Source organism: Electrophorus electricus, chromosome 4, assembly GCF_013358815.1.
Source record: "Electrophorus electricus isolate fEleEle1 chromosome 4, fEleEle1.pri, whole genome shotgun sequence".
Taxonomy (NCBI): domain Eukaryota; kingdom Metazoa; phylum Chordata; class Actinopteri; order Gymnotiformes; family Gymnotidae; genus Electrophorus; species Electrophorus electricus.
The window spans coordinates 28,074,970-28,086,565 of NC_049538.1; the positions used below are offsets into that span (position 1 = coordinate 28,074,970).

An 11,596-nucleotide genomic window follows, 5' to 3' on the forward strand; every position below is an offset into this window, starting at 1 on the left:
TCAATTTGCAGAACGTACAAGGGGAGAAGTCAAACAGAGAACTACTAACCTTCCCAGTGCACCACAAATACATAAGCCCTGACTTCAATTACAACCAGGGGTGATTCTAGTGAAATCTCTTTTTACATAATGAGGGCTTGGGAAGCCAGTGATCTCCCCAAAGGTAAACACTACGTGGACATTATTAGCCTGCCTTGTTTGCATTTTGCTTGAATAATCATCCAGTTGTACTTGGTCAGGTGACTGCTTTAAAGACCTTACATTTCAGTTAATAATTTAATGTGGCTGTGCGCATGTAAAATGTATGTTGAATGCAGAGCATTAGCATGAAACATTTAGGTCTATCTTGAGCTACATGTAGAAGTGTATTAGACTGAAAACCTGAAAGTAACCCCACCCCCTCCTCATATCAAAATACAGAAACAGTCAGAAGACAGGAGACTTTCCTCCCCTGTGAACGAAAGTGCAGACTCATGCTTGAGAATATGATCTTCCAGCACTAATAATGCTAGCATATCCATGCCACTATGTAGACACGGACATTGACCTGCAAATGGAAAACATTGTATAGGATTCCAGCACGGTGACTCACTGTAATTGCTTCCACATTAGAGGCACCCTTCTCAATCCCTTTCATGAAAGCGAATCCCCCTCTGACATCTCCCACAACACAGCCATATGTTACCAATGCGTTTGCTTTATATTCACATTGCCATCGTGCTCCAGCTCACTGCTCCTCTCCAGAAGACAAGCTCATGCTAGGCTGCTCCTTACTCATGTCTGTGGAATCAGTTTGCGACAGGAGGGTGAAACTGTCCACTGCAGGTGATTTCTCTCCTTCTCCTTGTTTACCTGGACCCAGGAGTCTGTTTGCAGAAAGAGAAAGAGACAAGTGGCAGCGTCTGCCTGTGGCATGATTCTCCTGCTAATAGTAACTGTACAGTAACCGTAACTTTGCATAAAAATTTTCCCATGCACATCCAATTATGCTAACCGGTATACGCTAGCTTTCATGCAGTATTAGCCATGTTAGTGTTTGTGAATCTATCTATTTATCTTATTGTAATATTTACCACAGAATCATTTCAAAAGATCAACCAAAGAGTTCATGCAAAGTTTATAAACATAAATATTTATTACTGAATCTTTAATTACTGAATAGTAATTGCATGCTCACTGCATAAACCCAATTTGTACTTTTTAAAATAAGCTTCTTTCTCACCTCTCTCGTTTGACTTGGTTTGTGATACTGCAAATTAAAGACAGAATAAAATAAATGAAAAGGGAAAGAGTGAGAGAGTGAGAGAGCGAGAGAGAGAGAGAGAGAGAGAGAGAGAGAGAGAGAGAGAGAGAGAACCAATGCACAGACTATTCCACAGAGAGGCCACTTCATCCACTAAACATTCTGAACCATTACCATTCCAATGTCAACAACCAGAGCCAGGTGTGAAGAAACAAAAAACTGTTTAAACTCAAGCCACCTCATAACAACAGATCATAACATATAATTTCTTGCTCACACAAGACCAAGAAAAAAAAAATGAGGTAGGTGAGAAGTTTGCTGTGGAGAGGTACAGAGCCAAGTCTCCTGGCTAACATCAGTATAATTTCTTGAAGTTTTTTTTTTTGACTCTGTTATGCTGGTAGCAGACCCACTGCTCTCTGCAGGTCCACCTTCATCATGGTGGAGGCTGCTTTGTCTCAGATCGTGTTCAATTTGCATTGCGCCTGCAGAGTGCTGGACAGAGGTCTGTTAGGTTTGGGGGGTTGGGGAGCCACAGCCGACGATGTTACGCAAGACTATGTCCTCCATACGACCACGATGCCACTTCCTGTACAGCTCAAGGTGAAAATAACAGCATAAACAATCAGACACTTTATTATATCAGTTTACATATCCAGGACACAAAAAAGTAAGAGGCCATTTCATCAAGCTAATTGCCTGTGCGTTAGAGGGAGCAAACTTTTTCGCCATCACTTTATTATGCAGCTTTTTTCTTAATCACAAATAGAGCCCTTGTATCCCAGAGGGACTCACATTCTAATTTACAATTGAACCACAGACCAAAGCTATCAATCTTTTAGAGACAGTGTTTTTCCCTCCCCCTCCCTCCTCTTTTTCTCCCCTCAGTGTAATTGTGCCGACATAACAACAAACGAGAGAGAGAGAGAGAACGAGAGAACGAGAGAACGAGAGAGTGCAGCAAAGAGAGAGAGAGAAGCAGCTTTGATGGATCTGCGAAGGAGACAGCCTCGCTGAGTTTCTCTGTTTGGCCAGAGCATCGGGGTCTGTGCTCCACTGAGTAGGACAACTGAGTATCAAATGCAGAGCACAGAATTGAGACTTTAGCACTGTTATATGTGAGCAAAGGCCAAATACCTTAGCGTTCCAGCCCCTCAGAGTCAAATGCGTCAGCACTTAGCCCACTCAAGACTAATGGTGATAGCTACTTACATTCTAGCTGTGTGTGCATGTGTGTGTGTGTGTTTTCATGCAGTCTGGAATAAGTTCTTGTATGACCTTACATATCAATAAAATCAACCTTCATAATGAAAGTGGCTTGTGCTCAGGCCAACAGTGCAAAATCTTATGCCTATTTAACTTTGCTCATGCTACTTTTTTTAAAAACTCAATTTGTTAACAAGGGACATTCTTTTTAGCTTCCCATGGGTGCTCCCTTAGAGGCACTGCTAGTACACAGGATTAATGTTACATTTACAGTGTCACACAGCCACCCTTTTTTTTTTATCCTGTTGTTAATACAGGATGGGCTGAAGACCTTGAGTCATTTGTGGGACAAGGTGTGGAGAGCAGGTGGAACTAGGTGTGGTCAGCCTTTCTGTCCTATAATGGTTGGTACTTTTTAAGTTTACACAGGTTTCATGAAATGCCTTGGACAGACTCCAAAGTTAACAGCCTTCAGTCTAATATTGCCACTGTAATGCCTGTCTAACATTGTGCCACACCCCCTTCTCATGCCCCTCCCACATGCTTTTGAAAGATGATGACCTAGGCTTTCTGAGTCTTTTTAAGCAAAATGTCAATTTCTCACACGTACTATTTTCAACATGCCTGAATAATGGCCAGTTGGCTTTTTCTAGATGCATGAGTTTCTAATTCATTGATAGCTGCTATCCATGGCCAATTGTCAGCAACGCTACTTGAGGTAAGTAGGGAAAAACATCAGAACAGACAAACATAATCTGAAATGCTGTGCTTATGCTAAAACAAAATAGAAACCAGGTGTGTTCACACACAGACAGAAAAGCAGTAAGCAGTCTCCTTTTTCACATGGACTGCTCTCAGTCCTAGAGTTGTCAGGGCCATTCCTCAGCCACTAGGACTTAAATGAAAGTGGAAAGATGGGGGTGGGGGTGGAGATGCAGGAGGGGGCAAATTCCTCTCCACCTAGCATCTCCCGCCCAGAGACACGCCTTGCCCCACCTCCCATGCCAGTAATGATGCATCTTGTCGTTAATGAGTTAATGCGAAAACTCTCAATGTCATCGGCAAAGATAAGAAAGAAGAAAGCAGTGCATTGTAGACACGATGACAGGCTACCCCCGCCTGCCCCCAAGATGTCATGGGTCAGCCATGTTAAGAATGTGTGCGCCCAATCATCTGCTGATGCTTATCTGGCTGGCCTGCAGCTAACCAAGACATGAGCTCAATCAGAGCAGCTGATGAATGAACAATGGGAGGGGAACCGTGGGTTGTTCAGATCACCACATGACTCTCACTACACTAATACACGATGACACAACCAATCAGTGGAATAATTACTAAACAAGTTATTGGACTTGCTGCACAAGAACATACCGTGGGGAGGAGGGTATTCTGGACTCGTAAGAACCGTGGAAAAGGGAGTGGGACAGGATACAGTAAACTATGAATAACAGTAACTTGCTTGCATTTGCTTGCAAGGCCACTAGGTAAGCAGCACAGGTGACTTGGGTCAAAGCAATATGACCCCTTAGAGAATTACATATCTACAGTACAGAAAATAAAATGAGCTTGACAAAAGCTCAAAAGACAAATTAGCCTTCACAAACTTCATACTGGCAGCCTACCTGGAAAGTTCTTGCCAAGTGAATGATATTCCATTAGGTGACAAATTATCCCTTTGTCTGATGTAATGTGGAACACTTGAAAAGGTTAAGGGGCCGCCATAGCCGTCACCAAACCTGACAAATTGTATTATAACAGTTTAGTGAAATCCACACCGGCAAAGTGTTCTTTTGCGGTGGGTTCCCGGTGTGGTCGTGTCTCAGGTTTACGTCTCCAGCTAAGGCCCCAGCAGTGAAGACAATAGGGGCCATGCCAGGTCCAGTGGCATTTTGTCTGTGTCTATGCTATCTGAAATCAAACGCTCTATTCGAGTCCCACCATTCCACATGGAACAATCAGTACTGATGTGGGAATGCCTGCAATCTGCACAAAAGGGAAACACTGACATTTATACCCAGAAAAAAGGGGGGAGTTGGGGAAGAGCTCTAAAAGAACAGCGCTCCAGATTCCATGGTGCTTGGTTTTGTGCACAGCACACAAGACAGAAGACAGTGGGGGTGGCTGGGGGTGATGTCGTACTGCAGGACCGGTAGTGCAGGTAGCGCTCCATAATGGGAGGTGCAGAGTCATTGAGAGCGGACACCTGTAAGCCAAGTGTGGACAAATGGAGGGAAATTGGCAAAGAGGGACTAATAGATCTTACTGTGGCTTAGGGGAGGAAAACGAGTGCGATGTTATCACAATGCAAAAGCCTGCGGAAGAGAGTAGACCTAATGGCTGCACCTAAACGGTTCAGGCACTTGAGCTAAAGGACCTGGAGAGCCGACAAACACGGCTGTCACTGGGAAGTAGATATTTAACGGGCTGCTTTCAAATGTGGAAATATCACATTAGTTACGTATTTAATCTATCAAAAGCAACAACAACAACAAAAAATGGATCAATTTTAATACATTTAAAATATTTCAGAAACTGTACTGTGAACATCTGCACACACACACACACAAAAGAACAGATTTCTGGCCAGGTTACTAAAACTAACAGTAATGTACCCAACTTGTAGTCTATCCCTCAAGGGAAAATATAAGAAATGCAATGAAAGTGTGAATAAATTAATAGATTCAATTAACAGGGAAAACAAGTACAGTTCCTCGAAAGATAACTCATTACTCACATCAGATGAAGTTTGTCTTTTTGGTGAGTTAGCTTGCTGCAAGCTGTGGACAGCACTCAAAGTAGCTGAGGTATTCAAGACACCATCATTACACCAGCAGTTTACCTGTACGATTCTCTTGGCTTTAGGAAATCCTATAACACATGATTAGGCCCTTTGACCTCACGGGCATGATAATGACATTAGCTAATGTAGTTACAGCAGTGCTGTGTGTAGCTCAAAAAGACTGGCTCTCAGAACAGTAGTGTCAACATTTTAACACTTCAGCAAATAGGGCCGTTCTTCACGGGCCAGAGTGGGTCTCGACCTAAGTCTCGACTAAACGATTTTCGCTACCATTTTTCCACCTCTAGAGTAAATCAGCCCATAGAAATTCATATATTTACACACACAAAAACATACACACAGACAAGCACACACAGACACACACAAACTGCGGGTGTGTGTGTGTGTGTGTGTGTACCTTTCTTAGTTTTCAGACCTGTCCCTCTCAGTAAATGAAGACATAGGCTTAGTTAGTAGTTTCCCCACAGCTGGGTGTGAGGCACTAGGTTAATTCAGTTGACCCACGTTTGTTTTCATATTGGTTAATGTTCCTGCAGCTCCTGGGCTTCCAGGGGTGGATTGCGGGTGCTTCGTGCCTGTAGCACTACTGGTGTAAGATTTTAAACCCTCCCCTTCCTCCTTGAAACTGATAGCAACCCAACACTAATCCAGAGACAGGCCTAACTAGATTCCACTGACTCTCCTGCAATGCTACACTGCCAGACTCTGGTGTGTGTGTTACTGTCAGTTCTGTCAAGGATTTGTTTGTATGTGGGCACTTAACTAGTAATCTGCATTAAGTCATTTACATTTACATTACATTTACAGACATTCTTTTCCAGACTGACTAATGGAAGTACTTTCTTACTCCCACTGTCTAAGGTCTAAGATACCACCAAGATACCATAGTAGAGAAGGAAAACAACAAGAGTTTTATATATATATATAGGCCATGCTTAAAAATGCACCTCACATGGGGTAAAACAGTAGTCTTTATGACTACTTTTCACTTCTAAACTGTAGGTGAAATGCAAGTGATTTGCTTAGCCCCTCTAACAGTACAACTTCACATTGCATTTATTTTATTTATATACCATATTTCTTCCATGTGCCATTCTCAATTTAACATTGATTCCACATTTCAGAAGCATTAGAGAACGTTTTTAACACATCATTACTTTGTCACTGTGTTTCCGTGACAGTTCAAATACAACTTAAGCGGCTGCCTCAGACACCAGCCTTTAGAACTTGATGAGTTTTAATTGTCCAAGTCTATGCCATAAAAATACGCTGACTTGTTAATAAGAGAGCAACAAGTCATAAAAATCAGTGGACTGGCTTGAACTAATTTAGAAAAATGTTGATCTAATGTGTTCTCCTTTCTCTCTCTCTCTCCATCCACATACTGAAACGCAGCAAAGCATAAAGAATGAAACAGCTTCCAATGAAACCACAAGCTCTGAAAACGCAGACTTATTTGAGCTTGACAGGATAACTTGAAGAGGGGCAGAGAGAATGGCCATGGAGAAGGAAAAAAAGTTCAAAAGGGAAACAATGAGCTAACTGCCCTCAGCCATTGCACTCTGTGACCTATGGACTTTTCCATATGACCTCTCCAATAAGAAATACATTTAGTAATTCGAATCAAATGGGAGGTGTGTCGCTCCCAACCCGTGCTGCTGCTGAACGTGCACATGGCAGGCAGCGGTAGTGGTGAACGCCTCTCTGCTCCAGATGTGAGGGGTGTTTTATTACAGACGGAGAAGTGGCCAGTCACAGGTGCGAGAGCTGGCTTTGCGAGGCCTGAGTAGCGGAGGCGGAGGGGGGGCAGCTGGGAAGGGATGCCCATTGCCTGTGTTTAATCAGAGGCAGTCGGATGGGATGGGATTCATTGCTCTTTGATGGAGAGCACTGTTATGAAGATGGACAGTCACTTTGCTCTCTAAGTGAAACCATCGTTTAGCCTCAATTCGCAGAGAAAAGGACCATTTGTTATCCACAGGGGAGTGCGGCAGACTGGGTTTTACTGAGGTTGGGTGGGAATGGCATGCATTTGCCACACAATTACACTGCACATGCATAGATTTGGGCGCAGAAGAGAAAAGACAAGGCATAGCAAAATGGTCTTTCTCTCTGTCTGTGTGTGCAACTATCTGTGCATGCATGTCTTTTATTGATTTACCAACCACTACATGTATGTGTGTGCATGTGCGTATGTGTGTGTGTGTGTGCATATGTATGTGTTTGTGTGCACTTATAATGTTGACACTAAAAATATACAGAGATTTCTCTCTAACTTAATACATGATCATTAATTAAGTAAAAAAAAAAAAAAAAGAACTCTAACCCTCTGGTCAGGTAAGAGCTCTGAGTAAATGACTTCATTTAAAAGTTTTTTGTTTTGCGGTTTAGTGAGCCTTAAATCCAAAGCCATTGAAGTGTCACTCTGGGTGACCATACAGAGTGCATGTCACATGTAAACACACACAGACTTTGAGATGGCAGGCCAGGTTATTGGAAACGACAGCAGACTGACAGGCCTGGGAAAACACTGGGGCAAAGTGTCATGGGTAACTGTGTCCGAATTTCATTCACAAAACGCATATGGCTTTGAGACACATTGTTTTCTGTGAGTTATATTACAATATCATGGTTCATTCCCATCATGCTCATCTCTGCAACATTGCATTTTGATAACACCTTTTATTTATTAATGTACTCCCAAGATCATCACTTTGGAACAGGCACATCCTTAGATGTTTAAATGGTTATTTTGTGCTTGGGAGATTAATTTGTTGAGGGTGTCCCATGACTGCAAAAGAATAGGCCCTGCCAACGAGATAGTCAGTGCGAGAAAGACAAGTGTATCTGGAGTCCTAATTCCTAACTCAATCATATGCTGGAGATGGGAATTGCATTATGGATCATTCTGACAAGACAGCCCACCCCGGCCTTGGACATGAATTTTGACAGGGATTCCAATATGCTAAGCAGAAGAGTGTCAGTGAGGTTAATATACATGAGAAAAAAGCCCTAACTTCCTGTCTGTTTTGCGCCACTGAAGGTCTGGCGGTTCCAATGACAATCACCAATAAAAATGCAAAGGAATCAATTAGTTTAATTAAATCTTGCACCACATAATGACTTCTAATTTTAAGAGTAGCATGGCCAACTTGGACCGCATGTACCACTCCATCATTAAGTCACAGACTCACATAGTAACACAACATACACATGCACTCATATATGCATATATGCTCATATATAGTGTACTTTCAGCAATTTTTGATTGGATGATGACTCTGGCATCTTATATTTGAGCCCTTGCAATGAAAAATCATATATCAGTCATTTCCCTTTTTGGTGTAGTCCATAATTCTAGTTTTTAATTTTGTACAACTTTTACTTTACAATTCCATTAAATTGCTGTGGGCATTTAAAAATAAAACTTGCAATAATGCTTTATATTATTGCTTTTATTTTGTAGAATGCCGTGTATGTTTGACAGTGTGTATGTTTGCATATATGACCCATTATATTCACTGACAACAGTAATTGTAATTGTGTCAAACTGCCTAGTTTGACACAATATGCTCAATGTAAAATGTTAATTACACGATATAAGAAACAGAAAAAAAAAAGGTTTTGCAGTCTAGTGTAAACATTTAAGCTGTTTACAGTAGACAGCAATTTGTTTATATTCATAACTCCTCAGAAGCAATCATTTAAGTGTATTTGGAGTCAATCATTCAACAAACTGATCTGGACCTAGTTCCATTATCTTATCTGTTAACAAAAGTGTTCAAAGTGACACTTGCTCCATCATCTTACAGTAATCAATCATCTTTGGTCTGCCATATCTATGGGAAAGACTGAAAGTTGTCAAAAGGGGTTTAAATGTCTTATCAGCCTGGTCTTAGATAACCTCAGAGAAACATGTCCAGGGAGTACTATCAAAATTTCAAGGTTTCAGTCAACTCCTCATTCCTTAGAAACAGGCAATGAGTTTCCAAACTACTTAAGAGGAACACAAACACACACACACACACCTCTAGATCAATAAAAGATTCTGAGTAGGAAATGGACAAACTCTTATAAAGCACTTTGTTTGCACAGTTGATAAAGGACCTCTGTCCAAAATGTTCTGTTTCTCTGGAAACTCTGTGTGCTTTATTACTATATATATATATATATATATATATATATATATATATATATATATATATATATATATATATATATATATATATAATTTTTTCCTTTTTTTGCATTGGTACAAGGCAAGCCACTAAGGAGCACACAGTTAAGGGTATATTATCTAAATAGTTCACACGTAATGGCAATCTGACATTTCACTCTCGGCATCTCCAGCCTAACCCATGTCAGAAGGACCACTTTCATGTTTTGTTTTTAAATTCCTTTAACTTGTGTGTGTGCGCGCGTGCATGTGTTGCTAACTAATTCTGCCTGACAGGCTAGCAGTGAAGTTATCTGAGGGAGTGAAGTTCCACAGTGCATGTGCCGTCTCCAGCCCATGTTTTTTTTCCACCCTGTCCTGGTTATAGGGCCTGTGTTGTGTTTAAGCGGTCCTTCAGCTTCGGCCCACTGATAACAGCCCAAGTGGTCAGGGTGTTAGCACTCCCCCAATATCTATTACAATTAGTTTTTGATTAAGAGACCCAGCTCAGCCGTTTGAAGCCTTTAATGTTGTGTCAACTTGCCTATGATGGAGAGACCAGCGTGGATGCCTCCCAGTAACAAAGAGGCTGGTAAAAAGCTCCAAGTGAACCATTTTATCTTCTTAATGGAAACCAGATGACCCACTCCTTTCCCTTTTTTTAATGTAACCATTTTTTTTCCGGGTGAAACAGACTCATACAATACTCCCACTCATAGTTATTTATGTTGGCGCTTTGGCGAGTGTACTTCCTTGTCCGGCAGAATTAGGTTATATTTTTTTCTCAACTTCACACACTTCACCACTACCACTCCCACATTGTTTTGTTGCAGGGTTTTCACATGCAGTCTAAGGTTAGGGAGCTTACAAATAATGATAGCATCAGTGTTTTAATTAACACCAACTTGAGTTACTAAGGATAGGACTGATGTAAGGAATAGCACACAGCACAACAGCATGGCTTGGTCTTGCTTCATCTAGTTGTTTGAACTATGGCACAATCAACACTTTAGGCCAGAGAGAGGAATGCTAACTTTAAGTGAAATCTGATGGTGCCACTTCACTTTGCTTTACACAAATAAAACTGTGAATTTCTTTATTCTAATTATAATGAGTTACTTACATAAAGGATTGAAGAAAAAAAACTTGCACAATAGTTATCTTTGTTTTGTTTTTTTTTTGATGAAAAAGGTTTATAGAGTTTCCAAGTAACAGAGATACTTATTTGTCTTGGATAATTTTTATAGTACGACTGTTGTAGTATCAAGTTACCTTAAATGTTGTGTTTGCTAAACTAACACTTTGAATTTCTGAAAGTCACAATTTACATTCAGATCCTACAATTAATGACATCAATGGCCAACGTTAATTTTTGAGTATCATGTATAAAGTCTGAGAGTTAACTGTAAATTTACAAAACCAAACAATCCCATCATTTTTAAACTATCTTTTTGTTGTTTGTTTTTAAGCTACTATCTTGTCCCATTACCTAGTTAGCTAGTCTGCCTACAAAGCTGACTAAATACTCTCTTCAACACAACATTTGCTATGAAAAACCTTTGACTTCAATATATAATCTAAGTGACCCAACAATGACAATCAATGGACAAATTATATGCAATTTTAACAACCCAGTTTAGAAGTTCAGTTGTTGTAGAAGACCTAGTCCACTTCAACATTCATACATAAGAAATGCAGTTAACCACTTCTGCAGTTTTACAAAGCAGCAAACAAGCCATTTTCCTTGGTATTGTATTATTCCTTATGGAATGGGATGAAAATATGATACATGTGATATAGTTTTTTAAAAATTATTATTTACATAATTTTTAAACATTCAACATTCAAAACACAACAAACATTCTATCACAATTTTGAGAATATAATTATCCTGGACTTCTGAAGCACATGGGCTTGTCTTTTGGGGTTGTCACATGTTTTTATGGCAACAGTGGTTTGACTTTTGAAATGGTTCATGCGAGGGCCAGCTCTGTGAGAGCTAACTGCTCAACTGTCAGTAGCAGGAGGGTAACGAAGGCAAATAGAAAACTGCTATGAGATTTTCACGAGAGTCCCTAAAAATGGGCAGATTCCTTTGAAGCTTATAGCTATTGCCATGAAGTACTCAGACCACCAAGGACTGATAAATGATGAAAGAAGAGAAGGAGTTGGGCTTGAAATCACATAATAA

At 40.6% G+C, this 11,596-nt stretch overlaps 1 long non-coding RNA gene across 2 annotated transcripts in view; it reads right to left on the reverse strand.

Annotated features, from left to right (window-relative positions):
* The window catches only part of LOC113573998, a 36,780-nt gene continuing 25,184 nt past the window's right edge, over window positions 1-11,596 (reverse strand). Inside the window, exons 3-5 of one of the 2 annotated variants that reach the window (XR_003410275.2) lie at window positions 1,223-1,249; window positions 709-866; window positions 1-547 (exon numbers count right to left, since the gene is read on the reverse strand). This is a non-coding gene — a long non-coding RNA (uncharacterized LOC113573998). Of the gene's footprint in view, window positions 867-1,222; window positions 1,250-11,596 lie in introns of both variants that reach the window. The other variant, XR_003410274.2, reaches the window with a different exon arrangement.